At 43.9% G+C, this 19060-nt stretch overlaps 1 pseudogene; it reads left to right on the forward strand.

Moving 5' to 3' along the window:
- Nucleotides 1-17294: 17294 nt before the first annotated feature.
- LOC112073193 (hippocalcin-like protein 4) overlaps nucleotides 17295-19060 on the forward strand; it is a 40971-nt pseudogene continuing 39205 nt past the window's right edge.

Below are 19060 nucleotides of genomic sequence, written 5' to 3' on the forward strand. Positions count from 1 at the left end.
CCAGAAATATAAAATAATAATTTGGTCGGGGGTCTGTCATGCCAAATAATGTCCCCGTCCAAAAAGTGTCCCCCTCTGCGTCACAATGGGATTCGATAAACTATTATAGCGTCCATTGCTATATCAACAATGTCATGACCTAAGGATTATAATTTTGGAGATCATTACAGCCTGAATCACATTCTTTTCATCATCGCTATGCGAACAAGGTTGACCATTTCACTGTTTAATATCCCTGTGTGTAATAGTGTCTGGTTCTTCTCCAGTCCATTAAGATCCCTGTCTGTAGAGGTGTCTGGTTCTTCTCCAGTCCATTAAGATCCCTGTCTGTAGAGGTGTCTTTGGGTTCTTCTCCAGTCCATTAAGAGCCCTGTGTGTAATAGTGTCTGGTTCTTCTCCAGTCCATTAATGATCCCTGTGCTGTAATGGTGGCTGGTTCTTCCCAGTCCATTAAGATCCCTGTCCTGTAATGGTGTCTGTTCTTCTCCAGTCCATTAAGATCCCTGTGTGTAATGGTGTCTGTTCTTCTCCAGTCCATTAAGATCCCTTGTGTAATGGTGTCTGGTTCTTCTCCAGTCCATTAGATCCCTGTTGTAATGTGCTGGTTCTTCTCCAGTCCATTAAGATCCCTGTTGTAATGGTGTCTGTTCTCTCTCCAGTCCATTAAGATCCCGTGCGTGTAATGGTCTGTCCTGGTTCTTTCTCCAGTCCATTAAGATCCCTGTGTGTAAATGGTCTTGCTCTGGTCTCTCTCCAGTCCATTAAGATCCCTGTTGTAATGGTGGTCTGGTTCTTCTCCAGTCATTAAGATCCCTGTGTGTAATGGTGTCTGTTCTTCTCCAGTCCATTAAGGATGCCTGTGTGTAATGGCTGTCTGGTTCTTCTCCAGTCCATTAAGATCCCTTGCTGTGTAATGGTGTCTGTTCTTCTCCAGTCCATTAAGAATCCCTGTGTTAATGGTGTCTGGTTCTTCTCAGTCCATTAAGATCCCTGCTTTTAATGGTGTCTGGTTCTTCTCCAGTCCATTTAAGATCCCTGTGTATGTAGTCGTTTCTGGTTCTTCTCCCAGCCTCCATTTAAGATCCCTGTGTGTAATGGTGTCTGGTTCTTCTCCAGTCCATTAAGATCCCTGTCTGTAATGGTGCCTGGTTCTTCTCCAGTCCATTAAGATGCCTGTCTGTAATGATGTCTGGTTCTTCTCCAGTCCATTAAGAGCATCACAGATCAGAACATTCTCCTCTTCTGGGATGGAGAAGCTCTTCTCCTTGTAATAAGGGGGATTCTGATTGGTGGATATCCACTGAGAATACAAAACATTAGGAACACCTGCTCTTTCCATGACATAGACTGACCAGGTGAATCCAGATGAAAGCTATAATCCCTTAATGATGTCACTTGTGAAATCCACGTATTCGGTGTAGATGAAGGGGAGGAGACAGGTTAAAGAAGGACTTTTAAGCCTTGAGACAATTGAGACATGGATTGTGAATGTGAGCCATTCAGTGGGTAAATGGGCAAGACAACATATTTAAGTGTCTTTGAATAGAGTATGGTGGTAGTAGCCAGACGTATCGGTTTGTGCCGAGAACTGCAACACTGCTGGGTTTTTCATGCTCAATAGTTTCCTGTGTGTGTGTATCAAGAATGGTCCACCACCCAAAGGACATCCAGCCAACTTGACACAACTGTGGGAATCATTGCAGTCAACATGGGTCAGCATCCCTGTGGAACGCTTTCAACACCTTGTAGAGTCTATGCCCTGAGGAATGGAGGCTGTTCTGATGAATCAATCCTGTTCTGATGAATCAATCCTGTTCTGATGAATCAATCCTGTTCTGATGAATCAAACCTGTTCTGATGAATCAATCCGGTTCTGATTAATCAATCCTGTTCTAATGAATCAATCCTGTTCTGATGAATCAATCCTGTTCTGATGAATCAACCCTGTTCTGATGAATCAACCCTGTTCTGATGAATCAATCCTGTTCTGATGAATCAATCCGGTTCTGATGAATCAAACCTGTTCTGATGAATCAACCCTGTTCTGATGAATCAAACCTGTTCTGATGAATCAAACCTGTTCTGATGAATTCTATTGAGTGTATTAGCTGTGTTTTGCAACCAAATCAGCATTTCTCCTAAATCCCTCCCGCCGGGTGACTCCTCCTCTCAGTCTGATGGATGGGACCATCATCTTCCTGTGTGGATGTGTAGAAAGGAAGTTGAATAATAATAATAAACAACATTAATCAAACTTCGTTATTATCATGTAAATGAAGGCCCTGTGCGTCTCTGGAGGATCTAGCACGATAGTGAATCATTGCCTCACCGACTCAGTATGACTATAATGAACATGTGTCTGACTTGTACCGTTATGAGACTAGATACAAATAGCTCATCCTGGCGACCAATGTTCCAGCATTAATTTATTGTAAGTAAGCAAATCAGGGAAGTCAAGTTCAGCATGTCCTATAGTGTATGGTTGTAATTTACTACTATCAATAGACCGACTAAATTATAGGCATATAGTCAATCAAAGAGTTACTCTGTAAAACGAGGAAAACATTTACTCAATTAAACTAAACATAATTTATTAGTCATTAAATAACTGACTCTCAAACAATTCCACTGTACATGAAATACGTGACACATACCAGTATAACACAGTAAATTACTATCACCAACATGAAATACATGACACATAACAGAATAACACAGTAAATTACTATCACCAACATGAAATACGTGACACATAACAGTATAACACAGTAATTGGCTTTCACCAACAGGTTGATTAATTAACGTGGTTACACGTGTCTTCAGAATAATCTCTAAGAGAAATAACTAGGTGTGTCTGATACAGGAGCTTGGTAGCAAGTTCTCAAAGTATGAGCAGATTCGATGCCCTTTTATCCAAATTCAAGTGTGAACTCACTCCCAACCTGAGGGAACATTCCTTAGCACTTTGCTAGTGACAACAAAAGGTAGGAACAACACCCCCAGATTCTAATCCAATCAAATCCAATTAAATGTCATGAGCAGACAACAGGAATGTGCCTGATAACCAATCAACCCAACATGCAATTTCAATCCCAGTCACTTGAAAAATACATCAACCAGAAAACATACAATACAATTAGACACATCAGCCCGTGAAGCAAACTCAACACAAACATGTTATTCACACAGTAACATTCATTTAGTCAAATCGGGTTTTCATCAATCACACCTCTCCTGGCATCAGTGACCGCAGGACTTCTGTGGGAACGTCTCGTCCTCGAGATTGACACAGATAATCTCAACCCCTATGATAGCCCCCAGATAGTCTGCCATTCAAACAGTGACATGAATTGTGATTGAGTCATATTTTATTTATTTCACCTTTATTTAACCAGGCAAGTGAGTTAAGATTGACATTGGAACAATTGTGCGCCACCTTTTGGGACTCCCAATCACAGGCCGGTTGTGAAACAGCCTGGAATCGAACCAGGGTCTGTAGTGACGCCTCTACCACTGAGATGCAGTGCCTTAGACCGCTGAACCAGGGTCTGTAGTGACTCCTCCAGCACTGAGATGCAGTGTCTAAGACCACTGAACCAGGGTCTGTAGTGACGCCTCTAGCACTGAGATGCAGGGCCTTAGACCACTGAACCAGGGTCTGTAGTGACTCCTCTAGCACTGAGATGCAGTGCCTTAGACCACTGAACCAGGGTCTGTAAGTGACTCCCCAGCACTGAGATGCAGAGCCTCAGACCGCTGCGCCCACTCGGGAGACCCTATAATGGCAATTCTGACCCAACCATTAATGCATACATTGTTGTCCCCTCGCCTGAGGGAATGGAAGGTCAATATGTAGCTAGATGTAGCAGGATAATGTTAACTAGCTAACGTGTCCATGAATTGAAGTTAGGTCAACGAGGATGCATTTTAGCCAGGTAGCCAAGGACAACAAGAACTTAAAGCGTGTACTGTACGACGGAGTTGATTAGACCTTTCGTCTACATGAAAGAGAGGAGGATGGCATTTCTCTACAAGTATGGTGAGTCAACGTATGTTTACTTGCACGAATGATGGTGACACAAGCATGCACACACGTGCACAGAAATCAGAACCATGGGACAGCACATCCTATTTAGCTTACGTTGATTGGACTAAATCGTTTTTCTGTTATCTTTTAGTTGTCAGTGTATTAGACACTAACGCAGAGGCTATTTATGATGTTGACATGTTTAGTGAAATGGTGCTGAATAGTGGAGTATTTCCTGTTTTCTTTTGCTATTTCCCAGTAACTCTCTTAGTTTAAAATCCATAGTTGTTTAGTGGTTCAGAAACATTAACTTGCTGTAGGTCATGTAACATGTTTGTTATATGCAATTCTTTTGGACTAAACCTGACAGAGGTTGTCCTCTGGTTTTGTGATGAAACAAAGGCTGGTTGAAATAACTTCACTGTTGTTCTTCTTTATTGTCTCGCCTTCGGGCCTATATATCACAGTGTAGAGGCATATGAACTAACAGGTTATAGAGCAAACAACGCAATTACATTACCCCCCCCCCCCTCTGGAACGCTGCTGCTATTCTCTGTTATTATCTATGCATAGTCACATTAATAACCTCCCTACATGTACACATTACCTCAATTACCTTGACACCTGTGGCCGCCGCACATTGGACTCTGTTACCAGGTACGCACCCTGTAAATAGCCTCACATTGACTCTGTACCGTCTACCTCCTAGTACCATAGCCCACCCCATATTTGAGCATCCCATTGTACCGTATAACCACCCTGTATATAGCCTCCACAGTTGACTCTGTACCGAGTACCCCCTGTATATAGCCCTCCTACATTGACTCTGTACGGTACCCCCTGTATATACAGCTCCACATTAGCTCTGTAGCGTACATTGAAGTATCCCCCCTGTATTATTGAGCGCTTATACTCCCATTGGACTCTGTACCGGTACCCCTGTATATAGCCTCCACATTGACTCTGTACCGGTACCCCCTGTATATAGCCTCCACATTGACTCTGTACCGGTACCCTGTATATAGCCTCCACATTGACTCTGTACCGGTACCCCTGTATATAGCCTCCACATTACACTGTATCGTACCCCTGTATAGCGCTCCAACGACTACGTGTACCGGTATCCAGCCCTGTAGTATGGCCTCCACATTGACTCTTGAACCGTACCACCCTGTATAATAGAGCCTCCACATTACTACTGTACCTGTACCCCAATTGTTAGTATAGCCGTCACATTGACTATTACCGGTATCCCCTGTATATAGCCTCCACATTGACTCTGTACCGGTACCCCTGTAGTATTAGCCTCCGGACATTGCGTATGTACCGGTACCCCTGTATATTAGCCTCCACATTGACTATGTACCGGTACCTCCTGTTATATAGCCTGCCACATTGACATTGTACCGGTACCCCCTGTATATAGCCTCCACATTGACTTGCCTATACCGTACCCCTGTATATAGCCTCCACATTGACTCTGTACCGGTACCCCCTGTTATATAGCCTCCACAATTGACTCTGTCCACCCCCTGTATTAGCCCCACATTGACTCTGTACCGGTACCCCCTGTATATAGCCTCCACATGTAACAGATGCGTGTCCCGCCCCTGTATACTCCATGAACAGCTCTTGACGTACAGTTAGTGCCACATTGACGACTTTGGGGGCCTGCATAGACCAGGAAAGTAAACAGGTATGCCGGGCAAAGAGAGCGGATGAGGAGGAGAGAGAGGTAAAGAGGGAAGTGATCGGGGGTTTTACCATCCTCGTAAGATGATACGAGCCACATGAAACTATTACCGGGTTACCCCCTGTATATAGCCTCCACATTGACTCTGTACCGGTACCCCCTGTATATAGCCTCCACATTGACTCTGTACCGGTACGCCCTGTATATAGCCTCCACATTGACTCTGTACCGGTACGCCCTGTATATAGCCTCCACATTGACTCTGTACGCCTTGTATATATCCCCGCTATTGTTATTTACTGCTGCTCTTTAATTATTTGTTATTCTCATCTCTTACTTTTTTTGTTGTATTTTATTAAAACTGCATTGTTGACTAATGTAAGTAAGCCTTTCACTGTACTGTCTACACCTGTTGTATTCGGCGCATGTGACAAATAACATTTGATTTTTAATTATCCCGACACATAGGTTGTAAAATGGCTTCCCAGTGATTTTACACACTCACCGCTACTGAGAGAGAGAGACCTGGGGTCTGCCCGCCAGGAAATACTTTCCTATTTATTTTTAAATAAGTTCAAATTGAAAATAACTTTTGGTCTCCACGCCTTGTTAAATAATTTTCATCATGGCAATACACATTTTATTCTTTCTAACTTAAGATTGCAATTTTAATGTAGAAAAAAAAGACAAATGGCATGGAAAAAATGATTGGCACCCCTGAAGCTCGTACTGCCTTTGGCCAAGCTAACTGCAAATAAATGCTTCTTGTAGCCATCAATCAGCTTGCTGCACTTTTCTACTGGCAATTTGGCCCACTCTTCAGCAGAAAATTCCTCTTATTATTAAATATTTGAGGGTTTCCCTCGACCAACTGCTCTTATTATTTAAATATTTGAGGGATGCCCTCGACCAACTGCTCTTATTATTAAATATTTGAGGGATGCCCTCGACCAACTGCTCTTATTATTAAATATTTGAGGGATGCCCTCGACCAACTCCTCTTATTATTAAATATTTGAGGGATGCCCTCGACCAACTCCTCTTATTATTAAATATTTGAGGATTGCCGTCGACCAACTGCTCTTTTCCGCTCTCGCCATAAGTTATGGATATGTGTCACATCTGGACATTTCTCCGGCCTCTCCAGGTGCAGCATCTCTTCCTGAACCCTTCCAAGGTGCGTTGGATAAGTGTTTAGGGTTGTTGTCCTTTCAACAGAGATTAGAGACACAGATTTCAGACACTGGGGTTGAACATTGTGGATCTATTTTTTTTTTCTACTCTCCCGCGGCCCCGGTGCAGCGCTTAGCGTTCAGCCTTTTTGCAGATGTCTTCAATATCAATACTAATAATAATAATAATAATAACTAATAATAATCAATACTATTGTTACGGTTTTCCTCCTCCTCTTCATCCGAAGAGGAGGAGCAGGGATTGAACCAAAATGCAGCGGATTGTGAAGACATAATGATTTATTAAAGTAAAGACGGAAAAACACGAAAACGAAATACACTTGAATAATTAACAAAATAACAAAACGATGTAGACAGACCTGGACATGGAACTTACAATAAACACGAAGAACTCACGAACAGGAACAGACTACAAAAACCGAGACAGTCCCGTATGGTGCGACAAACACTGACACAGGAGACAACCACCCACAACAAACACTGTGAAACAACCTACCTAAATATGACTCTCAATTAGAGGAAACGCCAAACACCTGCCTCTAATTGAGAGCCATACCAGGCAACCCTAAACCAACATAGAAACAGAAAACATAGAATGCCCACCCAAACTCACGTCCTGACCAACTAACAGATACAACAAACTAACAGAAATAGGTCAGGAACGTGACAACTATTGTGGATAATCATGTACCTTTCAAAAAATAGGTTGAGTGAWAACCTGGTACACTCCGGAATTATCCGAAGCCGTTCATAAAAGAAATGATGCTTGGGTCAAGGCCAGGAACACAGGCTTAGGCCTCGGACTGGCAAGCTTTTAAGCAAACTGAGGAATCATTGTGTAAGACAAATGAGAAAAGGCTCAATCTGATTATTATGTAACGTCTCTTTTGGATTGTAAAATGGGAAACCGGCTAAATTCTGGGAAACTGTTAAATCCCTGAAGGGTTCTACTTCCTCGTCTCTGCCACAACAAATTGATTCAGACACTGGCCTCATTACGGGGGGAAAAAATGCCATCATTGATGCATTTAATCACCATCTCTTTTAAATAACTTATAAGCCTATTCACAATGATTTTGGGGCTGGATGCTGATAGGGGGAAACGTGCTGAATGATCAGAGAAATTATAGTCAAGTTCTTTTAGTATAGTGACAGAAAAAGTCCTGGATGCTTTGCTAGCAACATGAAATCCACAGGGGCCGACCAATTGGATCCTGGTCAGCTTAAGTGTGCAGCGCCCATCATTGTTGGCTCAGTAAAACACATTTTTTACTTAAAATTGTTATCAGGAAATATTCCAAAAGTCTTGAAATCAGCTCTTATGCTGCCACTCCATAAGGGACGGGGATTGTAAGGATCGTAATCATTAATGCTCCATTTCAAGGCTTCCTGGTCTAGCTAAGATTCTTGAATCAGTTGATACATCCTGTATCACAAGGTTGGCTGGACTTCGATAAAGACCCGTAGATCTCTACATTAGTCCCTTTTTGTTTACAAGGCCCTACTTCATAAACTGCCGTCTTATCTAACTTTGCTGTTGAAGTATAGACACCTGAGTTGCTTAACCCGCTAACAGGATTGGTTAACTCTTGAGGTTCCTAGGGTCTACATCGATCTAGATAAATCTGCTTTTAGATTGGTGGGATACGAAGCATGTATGGAAGGGGGAATAGAAGCAGGTAGCTAGGTGGGATAGAGCGTATGAAGGTGGGATAAGGAGCCGTATAAAGGTGGATAGAGCAGATGAAGGTGGATAGAGCAGTATGAAGGTGGGATAGAGCGTATGAAAGGTGGGATGGAGCCGTAGAAGGTGGATAGAAGCGTATAAAGGTGGGATAGAGCTATGAGTGGATAGAGCAGTATGAAGGATGGATGAGCAGTATGAAGGTGGGATGAGCCGTATGAAGGTGGATAGAGCAGTATGAAGGTGGGATACGAGGCGTATGAAGGTGGGATGGTAGAGGTATGCAACGGTAGAAGGTGGATGGAGCCGGATGAAGGTGGGATAGAGCCGTAATGCTAGGTGGATGGAGCCGTAGAGGTGAATGGTAGAGCGTATAGGGGGAGTAAAGCTGTTAAAATGGTGGGAATAAGATGAGAGGGCATAAGATATGAAGGTGCGGATAGAGCAGTATGAAGGTATGTGATGAAGGGGTAGCAGTATGAGGGGGATAGCAAGTACGAAGTGGCCGAAGAGCGTGGAGCGTGGGATTGGACGTATGAAAGGTGGAATTAGCGAGGTATAAAGTGGAACAGATCGAGGCAGTATAAAGGTTGGGATGAGTAGCCGTATGGAATGGATAGCAGCGTAAAGGTGGGATAGACCGTAATAGGTGGATAGGAGAGTATGAACGGTGGGATAACGATGAAGTGGACACAAGGTGGATAGGGTAGACCGAGTGTGGATGGAATAGGTGGATGAGGATGCCAAGGTGGATAGAGTATGAAGGGGGATAGCAGAGTATAAAGGTGGGAATAGAGCCGTATGAAGGTGGATAACGAGCGATGAAGGTGGTAGAGCGATAGAACGACAGTAATAGAAGTGGGATCGAGCCGGTATGAACGGTGGATAGAGCAGTAGAAGGTGGGATAGAGCCAGTATAAGGGTGGATAGAGCGATGTAAGGTGGGATAGAGCAGTACGAAGGTGGGATAGAGCAGTATAAAGGTGGGATAGAGCAGTACGAAGGTGGAATAGAGCAGTATGAAATGTAGATGTTCCTCTTGTCCATGTGTTATCCATGGATCTATTGGGGCGTTATGCAAGTTGGAGTGGAACCAGGATATCTGGGATGATGGAGTTGATGTGGGCCATGACCAGTCTTTTCAGACACTTCAGGATGACAGATATGAGTGCTGTCGTGACGTGCCTTCCATTAATGTGATGACTGTTATTTTATCAAATCAATTAACTATGTTTAGCTGTTACGTGATTAAATTAATCATGTACCACTGGAAAGGTTATTTAACGAGTTACTATCTCCCGACTGAATATATAAATATCTCTTAATTATTTTTTTACTAACTAAATAATCTCACAGAAATGCATAGGCACACACAATTAGGTTGAACTGATTACTAACATAATCAATGAAAAGTCCCTAGTGCCCTATTGGATTACCCCGATATGACAGCTTGTTACACAATGAAAAGTCCCTAGTGCCCTATTGGATTACCCCGATATGACGGCTTGTTACACAATGAAAAGTCCCTAGTGCCCTATTGGATTACCCCGATATGACGGCTTGTTACACAATGAAAAGTCCCTAATGCCCTAGTGGACTAACCCGATATGACGGCTTGTTACACAAAGAAAAGGGGGAAAGAAAGAAAGGGAGAAGGAGAGACAAAGGAATTGTGGAATTCAACTATCGTACATACAGTTGAATAATACACTCACCGTAAATATGGATATTTAGCACCCTAACTACCGCTCATGTCTTTGTCTGTCATCTCTGTTGAAACCTCTCGATCCGTCTGTTACGAATAGTTCGAGAGAAAGTCTCTGGTTGTCCACCAGACGTCACAATGTCCTCAGTTGTAGTAGGCTTGTTTGTCTCTGAGTGTTCGTTAGACTGGGTACATCAAACGTACCGCATGGTGTTGATAGGGAAATGTTCTTCTTTTCTTTTCTGATCTTCGGTCGAGTTTCCTAGACTACGTTACATGCAGAGCTGCAGGCTGTGCATGTCTTAGTCTAGTCTTCTTCTTCTCTGTTGAGTTTCAGAGGATCACGCTGTCGGTCACACTGGTCTGTATTTAACCATTTCAAAGTGTCGCCACCGCTCCACGCTTTCTGGTCTGGTAGATTCTAACCATTTGTGACGTCCGGCTCAACACTGTCCGCCTGCATGGTCTAATGTACATTTCGTTAGCAGTCCTTTTATGCACTCGCCTTGGGGGGCTGACGTGGGCGTGGTCACAGACTCGGCAAAAGCTAACATGAAAAACAATTCTCCTCTTGTTAGCTTGTTGGATATAATCAAATTTCATCTTCACACAAATAGTTTCATGTTTAATCATATATGTTTTAGAACATTTAGATGTAAAGCTGATAACTGGGACATATACATTTGTGGAGCTACAGTAATTTAGTTATACTGTCCTTAATGATATGACAAAACAAACTTTTGACAGGATTTATTGTTTGGATCCCCACCAACCATCTCCCATTAGGAATATTGTTTCATTATCCACTTTTGGATGTTGGAGTTTTGGCGTCAGATTCTCTCTCTACACACACAGGATTTTTTTCTTCTTCTCCATACGGCCGGTCGTTAAAGTCATAAGACCGGCCCACTCCCTCCCTTCCTCTCTGGTGGGACGGAGGGGGCTCTCTTTTATCCATGACAGCTACAGCTACAGGACAATAATCATTTCAACAGGATGCCTTTGATTTATTGGGAATAGGAACAATGGTGGTCAGCTTGTAACATGTTAGGATTACAGCCTGGGACAAGGAGAGGTCGAATATGTCCGTGAAGACCCCTGCCAGATGGTCTGCTCATGCTCTGCGGACATGACTGGGGATTCCGTCTGGTCCGGCGGCTTTGAAAGTATTAACCCCTTTTAAAAGACTTACCGGTACTCACATCAGCCATGGAGAATGAGATCCCACAGTCATCCGGAACAGCTGGTCACCCGTATCACCCGTATCACACGCAGCAGCAGCGAGAGAAAGAGAGAGAGAGACGAAGACGACGAGAGAGACAGAAGACAGAGACAAGGAGAGAGAGAGAGAGAGAGAGAGAGAGAGAGAGAGAGAGAGAGAACAGCAGGATATTGTACTAAACCCCCAAAAACTGCAAGAAGACATTGCAAAGATTTTTGAGTGGAGAAAAGTGTGTATGAGTCTCTATGTATGTGTGTGGCGTAGAGTATCTCTGTTACCATCTGGTAAGCCATCAGGTTCCGAGACGGCTTCTTCCATCAGCCCATCAGACTGCTGAACATCTAACCCTAGCTCTCTCCCTGCACAGACCTGCACCTTAGTGACTATTTGGACAACAAGTTCTCACAGTCTGACGTCAGAATTAAAACGTTTATCCATGTTCATAGAAGTTGTGCCAAACGTCAAATTTCAAAGTGTTTATAAGGTTGAGAGGGTCATGTGACCAACGGGCGTTATGGTCGCTAGTCACTAGAGCGCTGCAAACCCAATACCTCTTTCTCATATTGCATTACAATATTTTCGATATTGAACTCTTTAAAAACGAACCCAAGTCTGATTAACAACGCTGACTACTCAAGGAGGCAAGAAAAACGTTGCTTCTCCGACCTCTTCGTCTATAGTTAAGCGTCACGAGACAGCACTCAGCACTTAAATAGCTGCTGGGATTTCTGAGGCGTTAGCCAAGCAACAGAACTCTCTCGAAGCTATGCTACAACTGGTGTTAGCTGAGGCGGTGAAACAACTCAACAGAAAACAGAAAAAGACTTTAGTCGCTGTTGAAGTGACGTTGACAATCTGTGATGGACAATCTGTCTATTAAAGTGGCAAGGTGAAAATATGGGAAAGCAAACCGGAAAACCAACAACTGTTTTGCACAATTGCAGAAGATGCAGCTCAAGATGGCTGAAATGGGCGACCGTTCACGTCGCTCAAATGTACGATTAATTTCTTTAAAAGAAGGAGACGAGACTGACGATCCCATCAAATTCCTACAGAGAATGATCCCTAAAAGGACCCCATCCCTATCTCACAAGGTTGAGATAGAAAGAGCCCATCACATCTACTCAGGACCTGGGACTAGTAATGCTTCAGACAGACCCGAGGATGCTGATCTTCAAGGAGCCAGAGCTCATTCACCAAATCAAATCCATTCAAATCAAATGACCATACACATATTTAGCTGAGGTTATTGCGGGTGTAGGGAAATGCTTGTGTTCCTAGCTCCAACAGTGTAGTAGTATCTAAAAACGATTCACAAAAATCCAATAGAATCCAATAAATCCAAAATCCAATCTAATAGAATAAGCATGGAAATAAGAAATATATAACTATTACATTGATTAATATCAGAGTGGCATTGACTAAAATACAATAGAATACAGTATATACATATGATATGAGTAAAGCAGTGTGTAAACGTATTCAAGTGACTAGTGTTACATTAATAAAGTGGCCAATGATTTCAAGTCTGTCTATGGGGCAGCAGCCTCTCAGGTGCAGGGTTGAGTAACCGGGTGGAAGCCGGCTAGTGACGGCTATTTAACTGTCTGATGGCCTTGAGATAGAAGCTGTTTTTCAGTCTCTCGGTCCCAGCTTGATGCATTCGTACTGACCTCGCCTTCTGGATGATAGCGGAGAGAACAGGCAGTGACTCTGGAAGTGGATGTCCTTGATGATCTTTTTGGCCTTCCTGTGACATCGGGTGCTGTAGGTGTCCTGGAGGACAGGCAGTGTGCCCCCGGTGATGCGTTGTGCAGACCGCACCACCCTCTGGAGAGCCCTGCGGTTGAGGGCAGTGTAGTTGCCGTACCAGGCGGTGATACAGCCCGACAGAATGCTCTCAAATGTGCATCTGGAAAAAATTGTGAGGGTTTTAGGTGCCAATACAAATTTCTTCAGCCTCCTGGTACGGCAGGCGGTGATACACGCGGGTAAGGTACTGCGTTTTTTCCCCCTGACTACAGTACGCACACCTCCCAATGCAGCAAAGCCTTCAGCGAGGTCCTGAACAAACTCAGACTGAGGGACATCCAGTCATTCCTTGTCTGTCCAGCAACGCTCCAGGCCACACACAGGGAGAACACCTGCCAGTCACCACAGCGCAAGACACCACGAAGTGTGTGGACAACCACAAGCACCATAGTGAGCACCAAGCCGCTGGTCCTGTTGTGAGGATGAAGACTCAACAACGGGGCCATGCAAGCACCAGGGAACCTATGGAATAAGTGAACTGGTCAAGAGGATTTATCCACAACTTCAAGGAGTTTTGAGGAACATTTTATCGAATTGCTTGTGATCATTATGAACTTTGACAAAGGAGCACCAGCAAGCTAGCTAGCTAGCGAACTGGTTTTCCAGCTACCTGGGGGATTGGGACAGTAGCGTTACAGCTAAGGTAACGTTAGCAGCTAGCTAAGTTAGTCATTATCACAACTGTTAGCTGTTTAACTGATTATCTCTTCAGTAGTATTCAGTACACAGTATATATATTGTATATATATATTGTACTGTATAACCTACAGTACAAGTCAAGGGTTTGGACACACCTACTCATTCAAGTGTTTTTCTTTATTTTTACTATTTTCTACATCGTAGAATAAAAGTGAATTATTAAATGTAGTAACCAAAAAAGTGTTAAGCAAATTAAGCGTCTCTGTGTGCAGTAGAGCGTCTCTGTGTGGAGTAGAGCGTCTCTGTGTGGAGTATAGCATCTCCGTGTGGAGTAGAGCGTCTCTGTGTGGAGTAGAGCGTCTCTGTGTGGAGTAGAGCGTCTCTGTGTGGAGTAGAGCGTCTCTGTGTGCAGTAGAGCGTCTCTGTGTGGAGTAGAGCGTCTCTGTGTGGAGTAGACTTCTCTGGTGTGGAGTAGGCTGTCTCTGTGGGAGTAAAGCGTGTCTCGTGATTGGCAGTAGAGCGTCTCTTGTGTGGAGTAGAGCGTCTCTGTGTGGAGTTAGAGCGTCTCTGTGTGGAGTTCTAGAGCGTCCTGACTGTGTGCAGTAGAGCGTCTTCTGTTTGAGTAAAGCGTCTCTGTGCGTGAGTTTGTTGGAGTAGAGCGTCTCTGTGTGGAGTAAGAGCGTCTCTGTGTGGAGTAGAGCTTCTCTGTGTGAGTAGAGCTTCTCTGTTGGAGTAGATTCTCTGTGTTGGAGTAAACCGTCTCTGTGTGGAGTAGAGCGTCTCGTGTGGAGTAAACGTCTCGTTGGTGTGTAGAGCTCGCTGTTCTGGCTGATAGTGGAGTCGTCTCTGTGTGAGTAGAGCGTCTCTGTGTGAGAGCGTCTCTTGGTGGAGTAGAACGTCTCTGTGTGGAGTAGAAGTCTCTGTGTGATAGATAAACGTTCTTTGTGAGTAAAGCGTCTCTGTGGAGATAGAACGTCTCTGTGTGGAGTAAAGCGTCTCTGTGTGAGTAGAGCCTTCTGTGTGGAAGTAAGCTGTCTCTGTGTGAGTTTAGAACGTCTCTGTGTGGAGTAAAGCGTCTCTGTTGAGAGTGTTATAGAGTAGAACTGGTGTCCTCTGTGTGGAGTAGAACGTCTCTGTGTGGAGAAAGCTCTTCTGTGTGAGAAGTGAACGTCTCTGTGTGGAGTAAAGCGTCTCTGTGTGGAATAGAACGTCTCTGTGTGGAGTAACGCTCTGTGTGGAAGTTAGAAGCGTCTCTGTGTGGAGTAGAACGTCTCTGGTGGAGTAGAGCGTCTCTGTGTGATAGAAAGTTCTGTGTGGAGATAAGCTCTGTGTGCAGTAGCGCTGTGAGTAGAGCATCTTGTGGTGGAGTAAACGTCTCTGTGTGCAGTAAACGTCTCTGTGTGCAAGTAGAGCGTCTCGTGTGGAGTAGAGAGTCTCTGTGTCGCAGTAGAACGTCCTCTGTGTGGATAGTTAGAACGTCTCTGTGGTGATGAGCGTCCTGTGTGCAGTAGAACGTCTCTGTGTGGGAGTTAGACGTCTCTTTGTGCAGTAGAACCTCTCTGTGTAGAGACTCCTTGTGAGTACGATCTCTGTTGGAGTAGAGCGTCTCTGTGTGGAGTAGGCGTCTCTGTGCAGTTTAGAGTTCTTGCGTCTCTGTGTGCAGTAGAGCGTCTCTGTTGGATAGAGCGTCTCTGTGTGAGTAGAGCGTCTATGTGTGCGAGTAGAGCGTCTCTGAGGATAGAGCGTCTCTGTGTGGAGTTCAGAGCGTCCTCTGTGGCAGTTAGAGCGTCTCTGGGAGTAGAGCGTCCTTGTGTGAGTAGAGCTCTCTGTGTGAGTAGAACGCCTCTGTGTGGAGTAGAAGCTTTGGAGTAGAACGTCTCTGTGTGCAGTAGAGCGTCTCTGTGTGGAATAGAACTCTCTGTGTGGAGTAGAACGTCTCTGTGTGCAATAGAACCCTCTGTTGGAGTAGAACGTCTCTGTGCAGTAGAGCGTCTCTGTGTGGTAATGAACGTCTCTGTGTGCAGTAGAACGTCTCTGTGTGGAGTAGAACGTCTCTGTGTGCCAGTTAGAGCTGCTGTGTAGTAAGCGTCTCTGTGTGCCGTGAGAAACTCTGTTTGGAGTAGAAGCGTCTCTGTTGCAGTAGAACGTCTTCGTCTATGCGCTCTGTCAGCTAGAGCTGCTCTGTCTGGAGTAGAGCGTCTCGTGTGGAGTAGAACGTCTCGTGTGCAGTAGAACGTCTCTGTGTGGCAGAGAGTGTGTATGTGCCGGATGCTTACCTTGGACGAAGGTCATTCTCAGCCAGGGGCCTGAGTAACCTTCACAAGCAAGCTCCCCTTTTCCCTTTCTCACAAGAACATTACCACTGCACCACTACACTACGGAACTCTATCCTGTTGTACACACATAGAAAAGGCGTTCACACATACACACATGACGCACACACACACACAGTAATTTGAATGAGTGTAACAACCTGGAGATACGTAATTATGATGAGAGGTCAACACATCTCACATGCAAAATGTGCCCCACCCTCAGTTACAAAATACAACATTAACCTTCTCCTGTGCTGCTGGTGTCTCTCTCTCTCTCTCTCCTCTCGCGCTTCCTCTCTCAATCTCTCTCCTCTTCCTCTCTCTCTCTCTCTCTCCTCTCTCCCACTCACTCTCTTCCTTCTCTCTCTCTCACACTCTCTCCCTCTCTCTCTTCACTCTCTCTCTCTGTTCTCTCTCCTCCCTCTCCCTCTCCCTCTCCCTCTCTCTTCTCTCTCTCTCTCTCTCTCTCTCTTCTCTCTCTTCTCTCCTCTCTCTCTCTCTCTCCTCTTCCCTCTCTCCTCTCTCTCTCTCTCTCTCTCTTCTCTCTCTCTCTCTCTCCTCTCTCTCTCTCTCTCTCTCTGTCCGCTCTCGCTCTGTCTCCCAATTTCAATTTAAGGGCATTATTGGCAAGGAAATATTTAACATTGCCAAAGCAAGTTAATAGATAATAAACAAAAGTAAATTAACAATACAAATAACAGTAAACATTACACTCACAGATGATCCAAAAGAAGAAAGACATTCAAATCGTCATATTACGTCTATATAGGCGTACGATGTGTAATGCAAATAGTTCTCTCTCTGTGTCTCTGTCGGCAGGGCTACAGACGCTACGCGCTGGCCGAGTTTGCTGTTTATTGACAAGCATATCCATCCAATTATATCGTCCAGAATTATTATTTGAACTCGCCCCCCAATCAGCTGTGGGCATGAGGCGGTCCTTAGCAAAGTGTTGACACAAGGACTCATGCATTCATTCATTTTCACGAGACGGAACGGAACGTAGAGAGCGAACGACAGAGGAGGCAACCGGAACTTTGCTGAATTTTGAGTAGACTTCACTTGTTTCAGAGCTTTTGATAAATAATTGTAAGAGCATCGAAAATAATTGATTTCGTAAGGTTCTGAAGAATCGAGTTTCTACATATTTCAAGGTAAGAAAATAGATAAATGTCATTGTTTTCACGGATAGAGTCTAGACAACTAAATAGTATTTTTTTTGCGCAACATGTTAAGTGTGTAGTGCATAATAGTCAAGACCGTGTATAGGTGGAATTATTATACCCACGTCAAAGGAAGACATAGTACACCACCACCACGCACGCACCACGCACACGCACACACACACACCACCACACACACACCACCACCAACACACACACACCACCAACACCACACACACACACAACACACTCCACCACACACACACACACACACACACCACACGACCAACATGCATGACATACACACACACACACACACAAAACCCCACCAACCCAAATAAAACCAAGGGCATGAGCGTTTGAAGCATTCTTTGCGCGCATAATATCTATCTGTGTATCTCTCTCTCTCTCTCTCTCTCTGTCGGGCACAATTCAATTCAATAAATGCTTTATTGCCACTGTTACCAAAGCAATGTATATGACGTATCACATAAATTAACTATATTTCATTTGAAATGTATCAGGATGAAATCTCTTAAAATGCATTTCATTTGAAATGTATCAGGATGAAATCTCTTAAAATGCAAATTCTCGTTATCAAGAATGTAAAAAAATAAAAAAAATATGTTTGAGGAACAAAATTAATAGATTTCAACCAAAAAACGATCATACATGGAAAATAATTTCCTCAAAAGAAAATCATTAATTGAGAAATTAAATCTACAAGGTTTCATGTACGTGACATGGTAGGATCTACTTTCTTATATTATGATAGGCCAGGACATAATCTACAGATAGATCGACTGTCTATGTTTTCCCCTTACAAAATGCAGATTTTCTTCTCAACAGCTCTCTCTCTCTCCCTCTCTTTCAATTCAACTCTCTCTCTCTCCCTCTCTTTCAATTCAACTCTCTCTCTCTCCCTCTCTTTCAATTCAACTCTCTCTCTCTCTCTCCCTCTCTTTCAATTCAACTCTCTCTCTCTCCCTCTCTTTCAATTCAACTCTCTGTATAACGGGAACGAGGTAGCAGGTGCGTCTGATGGATTGCCATGGTGACAATACGTTAGCTCGCCCTTCCATGCGCACTGACGGGAACGTGAGCAGACTTGTCGCCACTGGTGATGTGTAAGATGTTGTTAGATGTACGTCAGCCTGCCCCAGAGTAAGGACATGGAAGACGGACATGAGAAATAGACTGCTGAAATCCTGTTGAAATTAACCAAGCACCACGAGACACGCTTCTGTGCTTCGATGTCCCTCGTGCTTTAATGAACATTCAGAAAATAGCCATATCTATCGTTGTGTCCCAAAGGGAACCATGATCCCTATGTAGTGCATGACTTTTGACCAGAGCTCTATGTGCCCTAGTCAAAACTAGTGCACTATAAAGGGAATAGAGTGCCCTTTGGGATGCATTCTATAATGTCAATCTGGAACACTAGAAGCTGATAGTAGAGGTTGGAAGGGTAAATTAAGACAGAGAGATACATTATCCTACTTGGTAGAGAGTGAGAGACAATATCCTACTTGGTAGATAGTGAGAGACCATATCCTACTTGGTAGATAGTGAGAGACATAATTCTACTTGGTAGACAGAGAATGACA

Source organism: Salvelinus sp. IW2-2015, unplaced genomic scaffold (assembly GCF_002910315.2).
Source record: "Salvelinus sp. IW2-2015 unplaced genomic scaffold, ASM291031v2 Un_scaffold2185, whole genome shotgun sequence".
Lineage (NCBI taxonomy): Eukaryota > Metazoa > Chordata > Actinopteri > Salmoniformes > Salmonidae > Salvelinus > Salvelinus sp. IW2-2015.